The 20,417-nt window shown below is 42.8% G+C and overlaps 1 protein-coding gene across 1 annotated transcript in view; it reads left to right on the forward strand.

Moving 5' to 3' along the window:
- The window catches only part of gulp1a (GULP PTB domain containing engulfment adaptor 1a), a 392,227-nt gene that overhangs the window by 165,025 nt on the left and 206,785 nt on the right, over positions 1–20,417 (forward strand). Inside the window, exon 2 of the mRNA XM_060928939.1 lies at positions 11,374–11,464. The gene's annotated coding sequence lies outside the window, so the exon portion shown is untranslated. The remainder of the gene's footprint in view (positions 1–11,373; positions 11,465–20,417) is intronic.

Here is a 20,417-nt window from a genome sequence, read left to right on the forward strand (position 1 = left end):
GAGCGGAAGAACCATATAGGTCAACGGTCAGGGACTTCCAGTCCAGTTAATGAACTACTGCAACACATCTCTAGGTTTGGTGTCCGTAGGTGTGCATTCTGTCAGCTATTGAAAGATATTTCTATGACTCATTCTCAAACCAGAACCTCAAACCGCATCGCCCATCGCGTGGTTCAACACGGGGCACGTTCTGCTGAAGTTCCGGTTCTGGCTTCAGTGTTCGAAAAGTCAGCTACAGAACCAAAACCAACATATAAATTGCTCAAATGCAAAATGGAAACCATCGTATCCACAGTCAGTGTTCACACTCTTAACACTACCAACCAACTAGCAGAACTCACTGCTTCAGCTTGCGAACAGAATATCGATGTCATGTGCGTTCAGGAGCATCGTTATCACCACAGTGATCTTGCTTTGAAATACCATGAAGCAGGAAACGGATGGACACTTATCGTCATCTGCTTGGAAGAACTCTTCAAAGGCTACTGTTGGAGGCGTAGGTATGCTATTAAGTTCCAAAGCCATAACATCTCTAAATAGTATAGAAAAGACCAGTGAATGCATAGTAACGGCCACTTTCAATCCACAACTCCTGGTGATTTCATGCTACAGCCCAACAAACGTTAGTGACGAGCAAGATGTCACTTCCTTTTATGAGGAGCTCTCCTCCTTGGTCAGGGAAGTCCCTAAACGCAGTGTCATGATTATAGGCGGAGACATGAATGCTCACATTGGCAAAGATAATGTAAAGAAGTACAACTTTCATGAACAGTCAAATCGAAACGGAGAACAGTTAAAATAGTTTGTAACAGAAAATGGTTTGATTTGTCTAAACACGAAATTCCAAAAGAGAGCAGGAAAGTTATGGACCTTTACATTTCCCAACAACACCAAAGTTCAGTTGGACTAGATCCTGATTAACAAGCAATGGAAAAATAGTGCTCTAAACTGCGAGGCCTTTAATTCATTTGAAACAGTCTACTCAGACCACAGAATTGTCTCAGCTAAAATTCATCTGAGCTGACGAAAGAACGTCAGAATTCGCTAAAAGGAAACGATTTGATTGGTCCAAGCTCACAGTGCCTGAAATGTGTGAAAAGTACTCAATTACATTGAGAAACAGATTCAACGTGTTACAGGTAAGTAACAGAGAGAAAGACCCGACCCAAGAGTACGAACACTTTGTAAAAGCACACCAGGAAGCAGCTGAAATATGCAAACCAACTAAACCAAAAATGAAATAAAGGGTCCCCTGGGAATCCGCCGTTGTCATGGAGAAACGTGAAAATCTAAAGAAAGTACCCCGGCTGAAGAGTACAAATCCATCAAAAACAAACTTGACCAAATTCTATAAAGCTACAAAAGAACTTTCAGCCATCTACCAATCTGAACAGCGAGAATACATCCAAAGGCAAATTGATGAAATTCAATCTTCAATGGAAAATAAGCAATCTGCTGTAGCATGGGAGATTGTGAATGAAGAAAGCAAAAGAAAAGGCACAACCAGATCGAAAATGAAGGCTACCAGTCAAGAAAAGCGACTACATAAATGGAAGGAACATTTTGAAAATCTCCTGGGTAAGCCACCCAAAATTCTTGATCAGCCCATACAGAAGATAGTTCAAAATAAATTGGATGTGAAACTTAGTGAATTCTCCAAAGATGAACTGGACCTTGTGATTAAGTCTCTCAAAAATGGAAAAGCACCTGGTTTGGATGAGATTCCTCCAGAGGTCTGGAAAACTAGAAAGTTTGACGACACTCTGCTTAGGTCATGCAATGCAGTGTACAATCTCAGCAAAACTGAATTTTGGACGAGAGGCTGCATCCTCCCCTTTCCCAAGAAAGGAGATCTTAGAACCACTAAAAACTACAGAGGGATAACTCTTACAGCGATTGCAGCCAAGGTCTATAATAGTATGTTGTTTAATCGTATCAGACCTGAAGTCAAAAAAGTCCTGCAAAAAAATCAGAATGGCTTCTGTAAAAACTGGTCAACTTCTGCCCAAATTCTGACAGTGAGGCGTATTATTAAGGAGGTAAAAGCCAAGAACCTGAAGGCCGTCATTCTCTTTGTTGACTTCACCAAAGCTTTCGACTCGATCCACAGGAGCAAAATGAAAGAAATTCTACTTGCATGTGATATTCTGGAAGAGACGGCCAATGCTATCATGATGTTGTATGCTGGTACAAAAGCAATGGTACCATCACCACAGACTTCTTCGACATAGTGGCTGGAGTGTTACAAGGGGACACATTAGCCCCCTTCCTCTTTATCATCCGCCTGGACTACATGCTTCGTACCTCAGTAGACCAAATAAAGGAAAAAAGGTCTAACCTTAGAAAGAACTAGAAGCAGAAGATATCCAGCTAAAACACTCACAGGTGCAGACTATGCTGATGACCTCGTTCTCTTTGCTGATACTCTCTCCCAAGCAGAATCTCCTTCATAGTCTGGAACAAGCTGCTAGAGGCATTGGCCTCCATGTCAACACAGACAAAACAGAGTTCATGTGCTACAACCAAGTTGGAAAAGTCACCTCTGTCGATGGCAAAGAACCTGTCAAAGTAGATACCTGTAACTTTGTTCATCTCGGCAGCTACATAGCATCATCTGAAAGTGATGCCAATGTGCGAATTGCGAAGGCTTGGGCCACATTCAACAAATTAGCATCCATCTGGAAATCATCACTACCAGATAAAATGAAGTGAAACTTCTTTCATGCTGTAGCAGCCTCAGTCCTACTCTATGGAAGTACCACCTGGACTTTGGCCAAGAGACTGGAGAAGAAGTTGGATGGCAACGACACTCGCATGCTTCGTGCTGTATTAAAAGTCTCCTGGAAGCAGCACCCCATTAAACAACAACTGCATGGCCATCTACCCTAAATCTCCCATGTCATACAGGAGAGAAGGATGCGCTTCTCAGGTCATGACTGGAGGAGCAAAGAAGAAATAGTGAGGGATGTGTTGCTTTGAAACGCCTCCCACGACCACACTAAGGCTGGACGTCCTTGCAAAAACTTCATCAGCCAACTCTGTGGAGATGCAGGAGGCTGGATTGAAGACCTCCCTGAGGCAATGAATAACCGAGACGGCTGGAGAGAGAGAGATCTGTGCAAACAGCACGACTGGATGATGATGAATTTTTTATTTAATAATTATTCGCTGAAGGTGAAGTGAATATCGGTGAATAATATGAGACGAAGTCGAGGTGATTATTCGCTGATATTCACTAAGGCCCTGTCCACACGGCAACGGATTCAGGTGAATCTGATAAAATTGTTTATCGTTTCGGCCTGGCGTCCACACGGCACCGGTGTTTTGGGCGCCCCAAAATGATATTTTTTGAGAACGGTTTCCAGAGTGGAAAAATCTGGCAACGGCGCTGTTGCGAAGTCGTCTGGATGAGAAGAACGGATTTGTTTACGATGACGTCACAACCACATGACTAGAACAAGTCATCACGCCGGGTAGAAGAAGGGGTTTATGCGCATGCGTCCTACTTCTTCTATTGTTCTGGTGTCTCCGATGGGACCGTCTTACAGCGCACGTAGAGGTGTGGCATGTGTATTGCATCGTTTTCAGCAAGTGTTGCGTTGCTCATGTGGACGCGATATTTTTTTTACCCGCTAAAAAAAAATCTTGTTGCCGTTGTCGTGTGGATGTAGCCTAAGTCTGAGGCGGATAATTGTTTTAGTATAAATACACAGGTGGTTATTTAAAAAAATCAAATTCAAAGATTTATTTCAAACTTCAAAAGCAGTCTGTAAATGTATATAAAGGCGCGGCACAGACTTGTCACTGATCTACGCCGAGTCACAAAAATACTTTGTTTTGAAATCAATAAAATAAATCCCAACTCCACTTTACCTTTGAATAGTTTTCAGGTTCTCCCAAGATATTTTCATTTGAGAGTCAACATGACTCCTGAGGTTTTTTTGAGAGTCATGATTCCAGGAGATTATTCTTTATCATTTCATTACATTGAACAAAGAATGGAAAAAATCAAGAGTTGTTTTGTTTCTTTCTTTTATTTCAATTTATAACTTCTGAAAAAGGCGGCACGGTGGTGTAGTGGTTAGTGCTGTCGCCTCACAGCAAGAAGGTCCTGGGTTCGAGCCCCGGGGCCGGCGAGGGCCTTTCTGTGCGGAGTTTGCATGTTCTCCCCGTGTCCGCGTGGGTTTCCTCCGGGTGCTCCGGTTTCCCCCACAGTCCAAAGACATGCAGGTTAGGTTAACTGGTGACTCTAAATTGAGCGTAGGTGTGAATGTGAGTGTGAATGGTTGTCTGTGTCTATGTGTCAGCCCTGTGATGACCTGGCGACTTGTCCAGGGTGAACCCCGCCTTTCGCCCGTAGTCAGCTGGGATAGGATCCAGCTCGCCTGCGACCCTGTAGAAGGATAAACGGTTACGGATAATGAGATGAGATGAGATGAACTTCTGAAAAACACCATTATATGAACTTTTTGTTGTTTACTTTTGTACAAATGTCGCAGGTCATTCCTGAACTGTCGTATCGCAGCCGTGTAAAATGAGTGAGTCATTCTTGAGAACATATGCGAGTCACCTTAGCTTTCTTTGCGCGTGGTTCATCCTCATTCCTTTCCACTTCCTCGGCGGTATCTTTCGGAATTGTTTCATCATCACTTTTGTTACCACTTAGTTTAAAAAATTTTGCTAGACCAACTTGATTTTTGTTGCTATCCATCGTGTTTGACCCATGACACCTGTCAAACACACGGGTGATTCTTTCACTCCTCGAGGAAGTAATGAGATCGCCGTCTATCACACTGCGCAGTTTGATTGGCTCTTATATGTGCTTGAGTTATTTGATTGGTTATCTCATCTCATTATCTCTAGCCGCTTTATCCTTCTACAGGGTCGCAGGCGAGCTGGAGCCTATCCCAGCTGACTACGGGCGAAAGGCGGGGTTCACCCTGGACAAGTCGCCAGGTCATCACAGGGCTGACACATAGACACAGACAACCATTCACACTCACATTCACACCTACGCTCAATTTAGAGTCACCAGTTAACCTAACCTGCATGTCTTTGGACTGTGGGGGAAACCGGAGCACCCGGAGGAAACCCACGCGGACACGGGGAGAACATGCAAACTCCACACAGAAAGGCCCTCGCCGGCCACGGGGCTCGAACCCAGGACCTTCTTGCTGTGAGGCGACAGCGCTAACCACTACACCACCGTGCCGCCCTTATTGATTGTCACTTGGCTTAATTTGACTGTTAGGTTACGGGAAAACGCCTCTAGACGGCCAAACTCGCCGATGTCGGAATGAGTATTTCTAGCAATATTTATTGATTTTTTTGTGTGTGTGAAAAATAATGACAGACACCCAAAACACATAAATATGACTAATATATAATAAACTCATGGATTATAAAAAAAAATAATTTAAATTTATTTTTAATGTGTCCAGTTGATGTAGTCATTTATTTTGGGCGTATTTACATTCTAATCTGCGTCAAATACACAGGCATCCTGCGTCAGGGGAGACCCTGGGTTTAGACCAAACTGCGGAGCATCTTTAGTGCTTTTAGGAACAGCATTTTCTTTCATCGTTAGTAATTCTTCCCCACTTACGGAGACGAAGTGATTGGAGCCATTTTGCTGAGTCACTCGAGGTGATTTTTGAGAAATAGTCTGAATCTCTCGACCAATCAGTGCGCACGAATTTCTGTAATCACCTGCGTATTTATACTAATTTTGTTTATTGCTAGGGCTGGGCAATGTAGCTGAAAACTTTATCACGATAAACTGTCTCATTTTAGTCGATATCAGTAATTACTGATAAATAGTTTCAATGCCCTGTTTATAATCAGCAATTCCACAATTGTTCAACAATTTCACTTCAATAAGTATGAAGAAGGAGAATGTTCTGTGAGTGATGGATAAATAATAATGAATATAACGTGTTGTATCGATGAAAGGAAGTGTGTTGTGCTGGAACAGTGGGCCGAATAGTCGACCACATGAACGGAGAGCTTTCACACTGGAGACGATCTTAATCAGTACGCACGTTACATGGTGTTGTCAGTGTTACCATGGCAACATGAAGTCCAGTCAGTGCAGTCAATCTTGTAAAAACTGATTATTAAAAGGACATTAACAGTCTGCACATTTTGAGCATCGTGTCAGTAACAAAGTAATAGTCCATTCTTGTTTTTATCAGAACTTGTAGATCGGTGAAAATGTAAAAGCAGCCTGTGCTTTTCACTGACTGATAACACGCACGATTTACTGAGCAGCGCGAGCAGAGCGAATTCTAACACGATATGAAATCACATGAGGGTATTTTTGTGGGGGCACGTACGGTAATACCGGGTTTTTCCACCAGCTACCAGTGGTTTGAATTTAATACATTTTAGTGAAATTATCGAACATTCTATCAAACAATTTTCTTATTGCTGTCGATGAAATGTGTATCGATGGGACATATCGCTATCGTTTTATCACTCAGGCCTATTTATTTCCAAATAATATACAGAGGATATTACACAGTGGCGTGAAGATATGAAGTTTATCTTCGAGTGGTGAACATAGTGAAAATATTTTCAACACGAGAAGATAAACTTCCGATCTTCATACAACTGTGTAAAGTTCTCTATATTATACGGACACATCCACAAAAAACTACACAAGTTAATCAAAACAATTTTAATTATGAACCTGTTCGCCAATTTGACAACGCACATCTAGTCAGCGGGAAAACACTGGGAGTGCCGTCATCAGAGTGAAATATCAGGAATTATTATCCATACAGGACACTTTTTCGATGGAATAAAAACGTGTTCTATTCCCTTCTAGCGGGTTTCATTCATTTGGTTTGATAGCATGCAATATTGTTCGCATATCGCTTATCCTACGTGCATTACGTCACTCTACCCAATGGAGAATGAGTGTTGAATATGGTTTACGATATTGCACGGTTGTCAAGGCAACATGACGTCACACGTCAGAGACAGAAAACTTCCACACTAGTGAGTGACTGTGACAATTTGTAAACAAACATGGCCGCCAGGTTCGCTTCGTTAAATACGGAAGAGTTTGAGAGAATTTTGAAAGAGAAAGACGCATTGAACACCTGAATGGAATCTCGTCTCGTCTCGTCTTCTTCCGCTTATCCAGGACCGGGTCGCGGAGGCAGCAGTCTAAGCATGGAAGCCCAAACTTCCCTTTCCCCAGACACCTCGGCCAGCTCCTCGGGAAGAACACCGAGGCGTTCCCAGGCCAGCCGAGAGACATAGTCCCTCCAGCGTGTCCTGGGTCTTCCCCGGGGCCTCCTCCCGGGGGGACATGCCTGGAACACCTCCCCAGGGAGGCGTCCAGGAGGCATCCGAAAAAGATGCCCGAGCCACCTCAGCTGGTTCCTCTCGATGTGGAGGAGCAGCGGCTCTACTCCGAGCTCCTCCCGAGTGACTGTGCTTCTCACCCTATCTCTAAGGGAGCGCCCAGCCACCCTGCGAAGGAAACTCATTTCAGCCGCTTGTATCCGCGATCTTGTTCTTTCTGTCATTACCCAAAGCTCATGACCATAGGTGAGAGTCGGAACGTAGATCGACCCCCAACAGCCAGCCGCTGTGTCCGGGGGTCAGGTCGTCGAGGCCCCTGCCTTCGACTGCCACCCAATCCACACTGCACCAAACCCCTACTGCTACCTCTGTGGGTGGTGAACCCACAGGAGGTCGGGCCCACGTCGCCTCTTCGGGCTGAGCCCGGCCGGGCCCCATGGGCAAAGGCCCGACCACCAAGCGCTCGCATACGAGCCCCAACCCCGGGCCTGGCTCCAGGGTGGGGCCCCGGCTGCGTCCTACCGGGCGACGTCACGGTCCTGGATTTTTTCTCCATAGGGGTTTTTTGGTGAACTGCTCTTGGTCTGGCCTGTCACCTAGGACCTGTCTGCCTTGGGAAACCCTAACAGGGGCATAATGCCCCCGACAACATAGCTCCTAGGATCATTCAAGCACACAAACCCCTCCACCACAATAAGGTGGCAGTTCTAGGAGGGGTGAATGGAATGTGCATGTATAATAATAATAATAATAATAATAATGGCTTTTTTTTGCAGTCTATCAGATATATTCCATTCAGCGACTCGTCTTCGACTCATTCAGTATCATGCTCGCTGTATGGAATATATCTGATAGACCATGAAAAAAGAGCCAGACAATATTATTTAAATATGTCCCTCAGATCCGCGATGGATTTCATCTGAAAAAATGTGAGTTTTTCAACACGAGAAGATAAACTTCATATCTTCAAGCCAGCATGTGAATTTCTTTTTATTATATCGACACGTTCACAACCAAAAAGTTCCCAAATTTATCAAAACAATTCACTGATTTCCTCACGAGTGGTCGAGATTTATGTCACAGTTTTGGTTCTCCATATCCTGGATGGAGCTCGGATCAAAAATATGAGTGGTGTATTTCACACTAAAACACTATATTTTTAAATTTCAGTAATATTACTTGAATGAGGTCATCGTTTTGCAATCTCACCAAAAATTTAAATGTCTTTACAATTTTAATGTCTTAAAGAAAAACAAAAGTATTTACAAAATTGAAATGTTGATGTGGCAGCGGGGGCGTGGTCAAGTGTCGGTCTGTGAATGGAAGGCGGAGTCAGGGAAGGTAAGTGGCAGAATCACAGCACCTGAGGGGAATTAACCTGTGTTTGTGTGTCTTCCCCAGTGACCGCGCAGTGGCTGGCGCACTACCACCCCTGGGGGCGTCTCAATGTGGTGTTCTATGAGGTGGGTGCGGCCGGGCAGGGGTGAGAACACGTTACAAAATTCTGTCTGCAACTGGGCGTTACAGATTTACCACCTCAATCTGTTAAAACTTTGGAACGAGGAGGTCCCCGTGGCGTTGGTGTCGGTGGTTCCAGAGAAGGCGGAGCTGGGGCCGGAGGTTCAAAAAGGAAAATTGACATCGCCCACCACTCCGGTCCCCTGTGGAGACCACCTCTCCCCGACCCAACTCACGGAGGTTGCCCAGTTGCAGACAGAATTTTGTGACGTGTTCTCGCCCCTGCCCGGCCACACCCACCTCACAGAACACCACATTGAGACGCCCCCGGGGGTGGTAGTGCACCAGCCGCTGCGCGGTCACTGGAGAAGACACACAAACACAGGTTAATTCCCCTCAGGTGCAGTGATTCTGCCACTTACCTTCCCTGACTCCGCCCTCCATTCACAGACCGACGCTCGACCACGCGCCCGCCACCACAGTTGATAAATTGTTCTTTAAAAAATAAGCAACCAAAAAAGTTAAACAGTGACTCACAGTTTGATATCCTGTAATCCTGTATGTGAACGTGATGTTATTTATTGTTTGCTAATGTATTTTTCATTTTCAGAGTAGTGCGTGTGTTATGTTTAGATGAACCTTCTGCAGTTGTTTCCAATTAAAATACAAACAGAAGTTCAATTCATATGTTTTATTCTTGACTGTTTAAAAAAACACAAACAACAGAAAAGAAAGATATATGAATTACAGTTAGCCTTTTACAGTTCTCTTCAAGTTATATACAGGACTGTTTTCACAATCAGGGTGGACTTTACTTTTCAGGTCCACAATAGCCCAAAAATCAAACCTTGTGTTTCTCTGCTGCCAAAAATGACCTTTTGAGATGGAAATGATTTGTACAGGATTTCAGAGCTACAGGTCGTATACTGGGTGGGTCACTGTGGTGAGAAGACAGCAAATAGCGCGTTTCTAAAACTGACCACCTTCCTTATAGTCCACAGAGTGAGGGACACAAAGTGAAAAACTGTTGAAATGGATGTGATGTGTGTGAAGTACACATTTTCCCATCCTGTGCAGTGATGTTTGTGCACGGCGGTGACTGTAATAACAGCTAAAGTGGTGACGATCCTTATGGTTTTCCGGAGAGGACACTTTCTGACTTTTACATTTCAACCACATGTGAAGCTCCGCTGCAAATCAAAAGCGTCTCACATCTGTTTCAAGTCCTGTTTTTTTACTGAACAACAACAGAACAGAGTCTTCTGCTTCAAAAGTGACAAATATTTTCTCCAGAAATCATTTACAACCTCATTGTATGGTGAGTGATTTCCGGACAGGACATTTCTGATGGACAGAGGATCCTGTCAGAGGCACTGAGTTTACAAAACGATGTAACTTCCACTGAAATATCTTTCTATTGTGAATGAAAGTACTGAATACGTCCCAAAGTGAAACCGAGTTAGTGCTAAAAAAATTGCAATTCTGAATTTAACCAGTGAAATCTAAGTGTAATAATTAAAGCAGAATTAAATGAAATGAGCACAAGGTCAAAACTGAGCCGGATTTGACTCTTACAAACACGTTTATAAGAACTTATAAGAGACATTAGTGCTGTAGGTGGGGCTGTAGGCGTGTCTCTGTAAAATAAGGGATAAGAAACTCCAGTGTGTATACAGTACTGGACTGAGTTGCAGGAGTGAGTCGGTGTTATTCAAAAAGAGAACCATGATTAGTGAAACAGCCCATGCATTTTTATTTATTTATTTATTTATTTATTTATTTAATTCTCGAGCTTCGTGTATTTGTTCCTTTAGATGTTTCATCAGGATTTTTCAGTCTCTTGTCGTCCTTGTATCTGCTCTTTTTGATGTTACCTCTGGATTTTATATCTATCACCACTGCTGTTTTTTCCCGTGTTATCTATAATTGCTGTGTCAGGTTTGGATCAGTGTTCCGTGTTTTATGAGTGACCTCCAGGGAACTATGGATGAGCACCGTGTGTATAATTCATTATCTGTAGTTTCCTGATTATAATGCAAACAATGTGTTTCTTACAAAGATTCAAGTCTCATAGAAATCAGTCAGTTGTGCTAACTGGTCCCCAGTCTCTCTCTCCCCCTCCCCCCTCTCTCTCCCCCCTCCCCCCTTCTCTCCCCCCTCCCCCCTCTCTCCCCCTCCCTCCCCCTCTCTCTCTCCCCCCCTCTCCCTCTCCCCCCTCTCTCTCTCCCCCCCTCTCCCTCTCCCCCCTCTCCCCCCCTCTCTCCCCTCCCTCCCCCTCCTCTCTCCCCCTCCCCCCTCCCCTCCCCCATCTCTCCCCCTCCCCCCTCCCCTCCCCCATCTCTCCCCCTCCCCCCTCCCCTCCCCCATCTCTCCCCCTCCCCCCTCCCCCCTCTCTCTCTCCCCCCTCCCCCCTCCCCCTCTCTCCCCCCCTCCCCCTCTCTCTCCCCCCTCCCCCTCTCTCTCCCCCCTCCCTCTCTCTCTCCCTCTCTCTCCCCCCTCCCCCCTCTCTCTCACTTATCAGTTGCTGTGCTGCCACTTTTATATGGCATTTTGCTTTTCTTTATGTTGTTTACATGGATATTTCTATTTTGGCCTCTGTAGGAAACTCGACTGCTCCTGCAATGATAAAGACACCATTAAACGAGTGAAGAACCATCTGAGGATTTCAGACGAGTTCAGAACCCCTGGATTGGTAAGATGTCTAGTATTTGTTGGAGTCATTTTTTCCCCTTATAATAGCTTTGCCTGAGTGGCTTTGCACACACGGCTCACAGCAATTTCCCAACAGTAACAATTCATTTTTTTAGTAAAGACTCAGTCTGCATAATTTGTTATTGGTTTTATTCTGTTTACTGATGTGAAATGTCCTTGAACCAAGTTGGTTCCTTTTATCAATTATGTTATAGCAGCTATAAATGTCACTCCTTCACCAACCTGCTCTTTTTTCTGTCTCGAAGATAATAAGTAGAAAATGCAAGTTTGTCATGTTACTAAGAAACTGTGAACTCCTCTGTGCTGAAGATCTGCTCACGTCTGAAAACTTAACTCTTATAAATACTGACTGTTGAGTCGTGCTTTTTTATGTTCAACACCCGCCATCCGAGTCCCTGTGGATGAGTTGTTGCTACCTCAGTGATAATGCATTAGAATTAGTGTTGATATAAACCTGTGATTTGCATCTGCAGTGCTTAGTGTCGGAGCAGCCGTTATAGAAAATGGATCAATGGCTTCTGACCAATCAGATTTCAGAATTCAAAATTCAATAGCCCTTTTGTTTGTACCATTGGTGTTAGTTGTCAAAGTTTTATAGAATATAATGGAAATTAACAGAATTGAAATGAACAGAAGGTTTAGAAATAGGAAAAAAGTAAGTGGTCGATATATTTAGCTCATACAGCCGATCGGTTTCCATGGCATGGCATCCGTCGTCCACAATTCAGTTAAATCGTATCTCCTCCGTCAGATTTCCATTCCGATTGTTTTGTTTGAAAGAACTCATCACTCTGCACAACACTCAGTCACTGTTTTGTCAAATTTTTTGCTAACGAGTTATTAATTAGGCCAACTTAACAAATTTTCCAGGCTTCTGACCAGAATTGTATCTCCTCTCTCATTTCTCATCCGATTTCAGTTCTGATCGGTGTTTCGGGTCGATCTTCCCTTGAGGAACAAAACTTGGCCATTTGTTTGTTGATTTTCCTGCTGTAAACAATTTTTTTACCACTTTATTTTCGGTTAAATCATGTTTCCTCCGTCAGTTCTCCACAGATTTCTGCTCTGATTGTTTTGTTTGAAAGAACTCATCACTGCTAATCAGGTCAAATTCACAAATTTTGGGACTTCTGACTAGAATTGTATCTCCTCTCTCATTTATCATGCAAATTCAGTTCTGATCGATGTTTTGGGTTGATCTTCCCTCGGGGAACAAAATGTAGTCCTTTGTTGATGTTCCTGTTGCAGACAGTTTGTCGTGGAGGTTGGTCTTCTCTCGCTCACATCGTCACATTTCAGTTCTGGTTGATGTTTTGGTCGTCATGGTTGGTTTGATGGCAGGTTAGATGAGATACTACAGCCTTGACATTCTGGTTTAATATTCAAGGTTCTGCACTATTTCTAGTTCCCTATTTAAATATGAGCAGCTTTGTGATATCAACCAGGTCAACTGCTTTGTACAAAAGGTGGGATTTTCCTCATGTCTAATCTCTTCCATTGTAGCAAGTGTTCAGACAACACTCTGTTGGATTTGATCTGAAATGGATCATTAGCTTTTAGACAAACTTATGGAGTCCATCCCAGCTCGAGTGCACACGGTCATTAAAGCAAAATAGGGGCGGAGCAAACACTAAAACGCTGAAATTCATGTGAATATTTCAAAGATTCTACTTTTCACTCAAGGTTTTGTCAGTACTGTAATTACCTCTGCCAACTTTGTTGGAGAAGGTTATGTTTTTGCCTCCTTTTGTTTTTGTTTGTCTGTTCACAACGTAACTCAAAAAGTAGTGAACAAATTTTAATGAAATTTGGAGGAAAGGTCAGCTATGGGCCAAGGAACAATTAATTTAGATTTTGGTGCAAATCTGAATAAGTATGTGGGTCCAAGATCCAGATATGTATGCAGATCCAGTATTTTATTTGTCTGTTCCCAACATAACTCAAAAAGTAATGAATGGGTTTTGAGGAAAGGTGGACCACGGGGCAATGAACATTTGATTAGATTTTGATGAAAATCCGAATTTGTGGCTTGGCAGAGGTGTGCGCTCTACCGAGTGCGCTTCAAGTTTGTAATGGAAATTGTTGTTAAATTCCAAAAGAATACGATGTAGAAGCATTTTCACTAGTGCTTTAAGACTTTTGGACCCCACTGCATGTGCTGCTCAACACTGGCTTTCAGTGTGTCAAGTGTCCAACAGCTCTGTGTCTGCTGACCAATCCAATGAGACGTTTTATTTAGTACAGATCAAAGCATTTTAGTGTGAAGTGGACGTACTGGATGATTTGGTATTTTTCAGTGTTGGATGTTGAGAAGTCAGAGATTGACTTCCTCCAACTGGTGAATCGGAGCAGCTGTGAGATTCTACTGGTACTGACTTTTAAAGATCCTGTTTTACAATAACATTAGGACAATATACCAATCCAGAAGTCCTTTTTATAAAGAAATACATTTATAAGTGTGGAATAAGATTACAGATTAAATGGAAATCCAAGATAAAATGGCTTAGTAAAATGTTTTGGCCACCATAAGCTGCCACAGCATGTTCAGTTCATCTTGACAGATTTGATAAGACTGTGGGACTGTACTCTATCAATTTTCACTGTTCTTCATAAAAATATTCCCTCAGTCGAACTTTCCCATTGGTGTTTAGCTGGGTTGATGTGTGGTAAGTGAGAAGGCCACAGCATATGATTGACATCATTGTCATCCACATCCAGTGAGCATCTAAATAAAGCTTCAAATTCTAAATACAGAAACAAATATGTACTTAATTCATAACTTCATTCATTTATGACGTATGGCAGCTCAGGTCATTTTGCTGTTCATGTAAACCTGAGGTGGAGAAGCTGAGCTCCATTGTTCCCCCACACAATAACACCTGGATCAGTCCCAGCAGTGCTCCATTTCACCTGCCTACCACAGGCCTTTTCCCATCAGTCACACACTTGTACATGGCTGGCGACTGAGTGGCTAATTTTTTTCCTGAGTGTTCAGCCCTGCCTCCTGTGGTGTTGAATCTGCCGATCACAGAATTGCTTGGAGGCTTTTCTCTTCACTTACTTTTTAGATTTATTGCTGTGAGTGCTGTCATAAGCCGGAGGATTTGGCTCTCGTTTTTGACCAGACTGTATGACATATGGCATCATATGGGGCTGCTCAGTGCCTCCAGCTCATTCATCACTCATCACAGAGGCTACTTGATGTTTTACTACACATTGTCCAATGCTGTTCTTTTATTCTGGTACAAAGAAAATACTACTCCTCGTCCTATTCCTGCTAATATTAATAGTAGTTGTAGTAAAAGTATTACTACTACTAAAACCAGTTTCAGGAGCCTCAGACTCCCTGGTAAGGTCTATGCCAGGGTGCTGGAGAGGAGAGTTCATCCGTTAGTCGAACCTCAGGTTCAGGAGGAACAATGTGGTTTTCATCCTGGTCATGGAACACTGGACCAGATCTCTACCCTCACAAGGGTACTGGAGGGTGCATGGGAGTTTGCACAACCAGTCTACATCTGCTTTGTGGATTTGGAAAAAGGCATACAATCATGTTCCTCATGGTGTCCTGTGGGGTGTTTCAGGAGTATAGTGTACTAGGCTCACTACTGTGGGCCACTCAGGCCCCGAGTACCCAGAATGAGAGCTTGGTTCGCATTGCCAGTAATAGGTCAGACTCATTCCCGGTGGATGTTGGTCTCCACCAGGGCTCCTTTTGTCACTGGTTCTGTTCTTACATTTTATGGACAGAATTTCTAGGTCTAACCAAGGGGTTGAGGGTGTTGGGTTCAGAGGGCTCAGGATCACATTGCTGTTTTTTGCAGATGATGTGGTCCTGTTGGTTTCATTGAGCTATGACCTCCAGCTTGCACTAGGCCAGTTTGCAGCCAAGTATGAAGTGGCTGGGATGAGAATCAGCACCTTCAAGTCTGACATCATGGTTCTAAGCTGGAAGAGGGTGAACTGCCCACTCCAGGTTGGGGATGAGTCCTTTCCTCAAGTGGAAGAGTTCAAGGATCTTGGGGCCTTATTTATGAATGAAGCTAGATATCGAGATACAGATTGGTGCAGCTTCTGCACTGATGCGGGGCTATACTGATCTGTCGTGGTGAAGAGAGATTTGAGACAAAAAGCAAAGCTAACAATTTACTTGTCCATTTATTACATTACATTAATGCCAGTTAGCAGATGCTCTTATCCAGAGCAACATACAAAATACCCAGAGCAGCCTGGGGAGCAGTGGGGGTTAGTTGCCTTGCTCAAGGACACTTCAGCCATTCCTACTGGTCCAGGAAATCAAACTGGCAACCTTTTAGAATAGAATAGAATGCCTTTATTGTCACTGCACAAAATGTACAATGAAATTTAGTTTGTCTTAGGAGAGCAAAGCCGCTGCATACGTGCACGCCGCCACTCCTGGGCACTTCAGCCCGAGGCCATCCCATGTTAACCTACTGCATGTCTTTGGACTGTGGGGGAAACCGGAGCACCCAGAGGAAACCCACGCAGACACGGGGAGAACATGCAAACTCCACACAGAAAGGCCCTTGCCGGCCACGGGGCTCAAACCCAGAACCTTCTTGCTGTGAGGCGACAGCGCTAACCACTACACCACCGTGCCACCCTTTTGGTCCCAAAGCTGCTTCTCGAACCATTAGGCTTGTTCGTACCTTCACCTACAGCCACGAGCTGTAGGTAGTTACCAAAAGAACAAGATCGCAGATACAAGCGGTAGAAATGAGCTTTCTCTGAAGGGTGTCTGGACTCAACCTTAAAGACAGAATGAGGAGCTTAAACATTTGGGAAGGGCTCAGTGTAGAGCCGCTCCTCTTCTGCATCGAAAGGAGCCAGCTGATGTGGTTTGGGCATCTGCCTAGGATGCTTCCTGGACATTTACGAGGTGAGGTGTTCTGAGAATGCCCAACCAAGAGGAGATTCCAGGGCAAACCCAAGACATGCTGAAGGGATGTCTCAGTGTCCCCCAGAAGAGCTGGAGGTGGTGGATGGGGAGAGGGAGGCCTGGGCACCTCTGCTGGAGCTGCTGCCCCTGCGACCTGGATCTGGATAAGTAGAAGGTGGATAGATGGATATTACTATTACCACAACTGTTATTACCTCTACAAGTACTAGTAATTATAATAGACTTTACATCATGTAATTCTTAGACCTACTTGCTTTTTTCCACTTCTGGGTGGCACGGTGGTGTAGTGGCATGGTTGCCTCACAGCAAGAAGGTTCCGGGTTCAAACCCAGCGGCCGGCAAGTGCCTTTCTGTGTGGAGTTTGCATGTTCTCCCCGTGTCTGCGTGGGTTTCCTCCGGGTGCTCCGGTTTCCCCCACAGTCCAAAGACATGCAGGTTAGGTTGACGTGGGGTGGCCTTGAGCTGAGGTGCCCTTGAGCGAGGTACCGAACCCCTGACTGCTCCCCGGGCGCTCTGGTGTGGCTGCCCACTGCTCTGAGTGTGTGTGTGTGTGTGTTCACTGCTTCAGATGGGTTAAATGCAGAGGATGAATTTCACTGTGCTTGAAGTGTGCATGTGACGAATAAAGGTTTCTTTAATAAAGGTTTCTTTTTTTTTTGCATGTTTTGTTTTTCAGGCTGATTTGGTTAAATGATCTCCAGCTTAGAAATGACACCACTGTAATTATTAAATGGGGCAAAATGCAGCACAAGCTTATGCTTGATCAGTTTCTCATAAGTCCCTCTGTGACTTTCAGAACTGCTAACTGCTGATCTGCTTGTGTCCCCAACCCAAGCAAGTACAGTCATTCCATGTGAAATCATCAGGTGCCTCCCAGGTCACCGACTCAGATTCTCATGATTTTTTTTTTACAAGTACCCACATATGTCTGATGAACACATGCAAAATATTTCTGCTTAATTCCAAGTAGTTTTTTAGATATAAATTTTTTAATCAGGGTGCCCACAATCCTATTTTTCACTCACGAATGCATTTTGAGCTTTTCTTCATTTTTAAAAGGCATCATCTCAGCTAAAAATGCAGATATAAAACTCAAATTTGGAATACACCCTATTTGGGCACCCCAGATACAGCAGTAAATTTCAAAAATGGGATACAGAGCTAATTTTTCATTCTGTAGCATCACAAAAAATGGCAGTTTGTCCATTCTCGCAAAAAATTACAAAATTTCAAAGAGCTGTACTAAAGAAGGGATTCAATTGATAATCTTCATATTGTAGAATACACATATCTGGGGTACTAGGTATATGTGTGTAAAACATTGTGGTCATAACTTGAAGGGTTTTTGAATTATTGACTCTTGAAAATCGAACATGATCGTAGAATGTCAAAAATAGGCCTCCAGTCTCTTTATGATTTGACCATGTGGGCAAGTGCTCAGCCACTTCATAATTTTTTTTGTGGAGAGCATATTGATATACCAACTTTATGTCAATTTTTTTTTATCTAGCTCAAATGCCTTCATAGTGAAAAAAAATTGCAAAGTAGGGTACCGTAACATGGCGCGAACCAATTTTGAACCTGTATTTGCATATTCAGAAAGCAATATATCAGCTCTGAATGGAAGCATAAAGCTCAAATTTGGTTTTTACAATATTTGGCACCCCAAAATAATGAATAAACTTTGGAAGACAGATTACTGAGCTTATTTATTCTTTCATGACATCATAAAATTAGCAATTCAGTCATCAACGCAATTTTGTTACAAAGTTTTGAGGAGATGTACTCCGAGAGTAAATTGAGAGAGAATTTTGATATTTCAGAATTTACTTTCATCTCATCTCATCTCATTATCTCTAGCCGCTTTATCCTGTTCTACAGGGTTGCAGGCGAGCTGGATCCTATCCCAGCTGACTACGGGCGAAAGGCGGGGTTCACCCTGGACAAGTCGCCAGGTCATCACAGGGCTGACACATAGACACAGACAACCATTCACACCCACATTCACACCTACGCTCAATTTAGAGTCACCAGTTAACCTGGCGGCTGAAGAATTTTAAGTACTGTCAAGTACTGTTAAAAACTTTGTATTTCTGCTGTTTTTTGTAATTATACAAAGCAAATCTGATGATGGTTATTAATGTTTATTTTATGCTAATTGTAGAATAAAAACCGTTTCTTTTTACCAGGCATATTGTTTCTGTAATATCAATTGAATATTGTGATGATGACTGAATTGCTCAATTTATGATGTCATGAAAGAATAAATAAGCTCAGTAATCTGTCTTTCAAAGTTGATCCATTATTTTGGGGTGCCAAATATTGTAAATACCAAATTTGAGCTTTATGCTTCCATTCAGAGCTGATATATTGCTTTCTGAATATGCAAATACAGGTTCAAAATTGGTTCGCGCCATGTTACGGTACCCTACTTTGCAATTTTTTTTCACTATGAAGGCATTTGAGCTAGATAAAAAAATTTTTGACATAAACTTGGTATATCAATATACTCTCCACAAAAAAAAAAAAAAAAATTATGAAGTGGCTGAGCACTTGCCCACATGGTCAAATCATAAAGAGACTGGAGGCCTATTTTTGACATTCTACGATCATGTTCGATTTTCAAGAGTCAATAATTCAAAAACCCTTCAAGTTATGACCACAATGTTTTACACACATATACCTAGTACCCCAGATATGTGTATTCTACAATATGAAGATTATCAATTGAATCCCTCTTTGAAATTTTGTAATTTTTTGCGAGAATGGACAAACTGCCATTTTTGTGATGGTACAGAATGAAAAATTAGCTCTGTATCCCATTTTTGAAATTTACTGCTGTATCTGGGGTGCCCAAATAGGGTGTATTCCAAATTTGAGTTTTATATCTGCATTTTTAGCTGAGATGATGCCTTTTAAAAATGAAGAAAAGCTCAAAATGCATTTGTGAGTGAAAAATAGGATTGTGGGCACCCTGATTAAAAAATTTATATCTAAAAAAATATTTTGCATGTGTTCATCAGACAAATGTAGGTACTTGTAAAAAAAAAAAATCATGAAAATCTGAGTCAGTGACCCGGGAAGATTTTGGAAAATCTGATGATTTCACACAGAATGACCCAGTAATATCTTCACCTGAGTAGGAACGACAGTTCTGATCCCCTGAGTATGAAGTATCAGTTTTGTTTTGCTTTTGTTTCCTCCCCTCCAGAGCTGCAAAGTGCCCACACAGTGATCCTCTCCATATCAATCTCAGGGTTTTCTGCCACAGGCTTGTGTTATCTAATGAGTTTTCAGGTCATTTGTTGTGATTATTAGCATTTGTGTGTGTGTGTGTGTGTGTGTGTGTGTGTGTGTGTGTGTGTGTGTGCCAGGATGCTCACCTTCTGCCTCAGCTAATTGAATTGTGATTGATTCCTGTGAGAAGCCATAATGGGTTGAGGTAAAGCCCTGATTTGTTTCTTCTTATCATCACTGAGGGTTGCGTGCAGACTGGAATGAAAAACTCAGAGTTTCTACCTGCAGTGTGCAGTCAGTCAGTCACTATACAAATTACTGATCAAGATATTTAAGCCTGACTGTTATTTGTCAAGTGTCATTTATAACAGCTGATGTTGATCTACAAAAATGAATCAAATGTAGAAATTGGGATTATATCCATCCACCTGGATTAAGATTACTTATTTGTATAACAAAATACACCAACTATTGAAATATTAAAATGAATGATGGATCTTCATTGGGAAGGTCATTAGTCACTTAAAAGGATAGTTTGGGATTTTTGACATGAATCTGTATGGCATCCCCATCAATAGTGTCGTGCAAACACACTGACTTACCCCTCACAGCATCCTGTGAGTCCAGTTCTTGTCCAGTTTTGGTCCAGACGAAAGTAGTCCGGCGAGTTTGTTGGGGTCACGAAAGTAAAACGTTTTTCATCTCAAAACAGTATGTGTTCAAAAGAGTGATATATTTGCATCACAAAACCGTTGCCAAATAAAAAGTCAGACCTCGA

Source organism: Neoarius graeffei, chromosome 9 (assembly GCF_027579695.1).
Source record: "Neoarius graeffei isolate fNeoGra1 chromosome 9, fNeoGra1.pri, whole genome shotgun sequence".
NCBI lineage: Eukaryota > Metazoa > Chordata > Actinopteri > Siluriformes > Ariidae > Neoarius > Neoarius graeffei.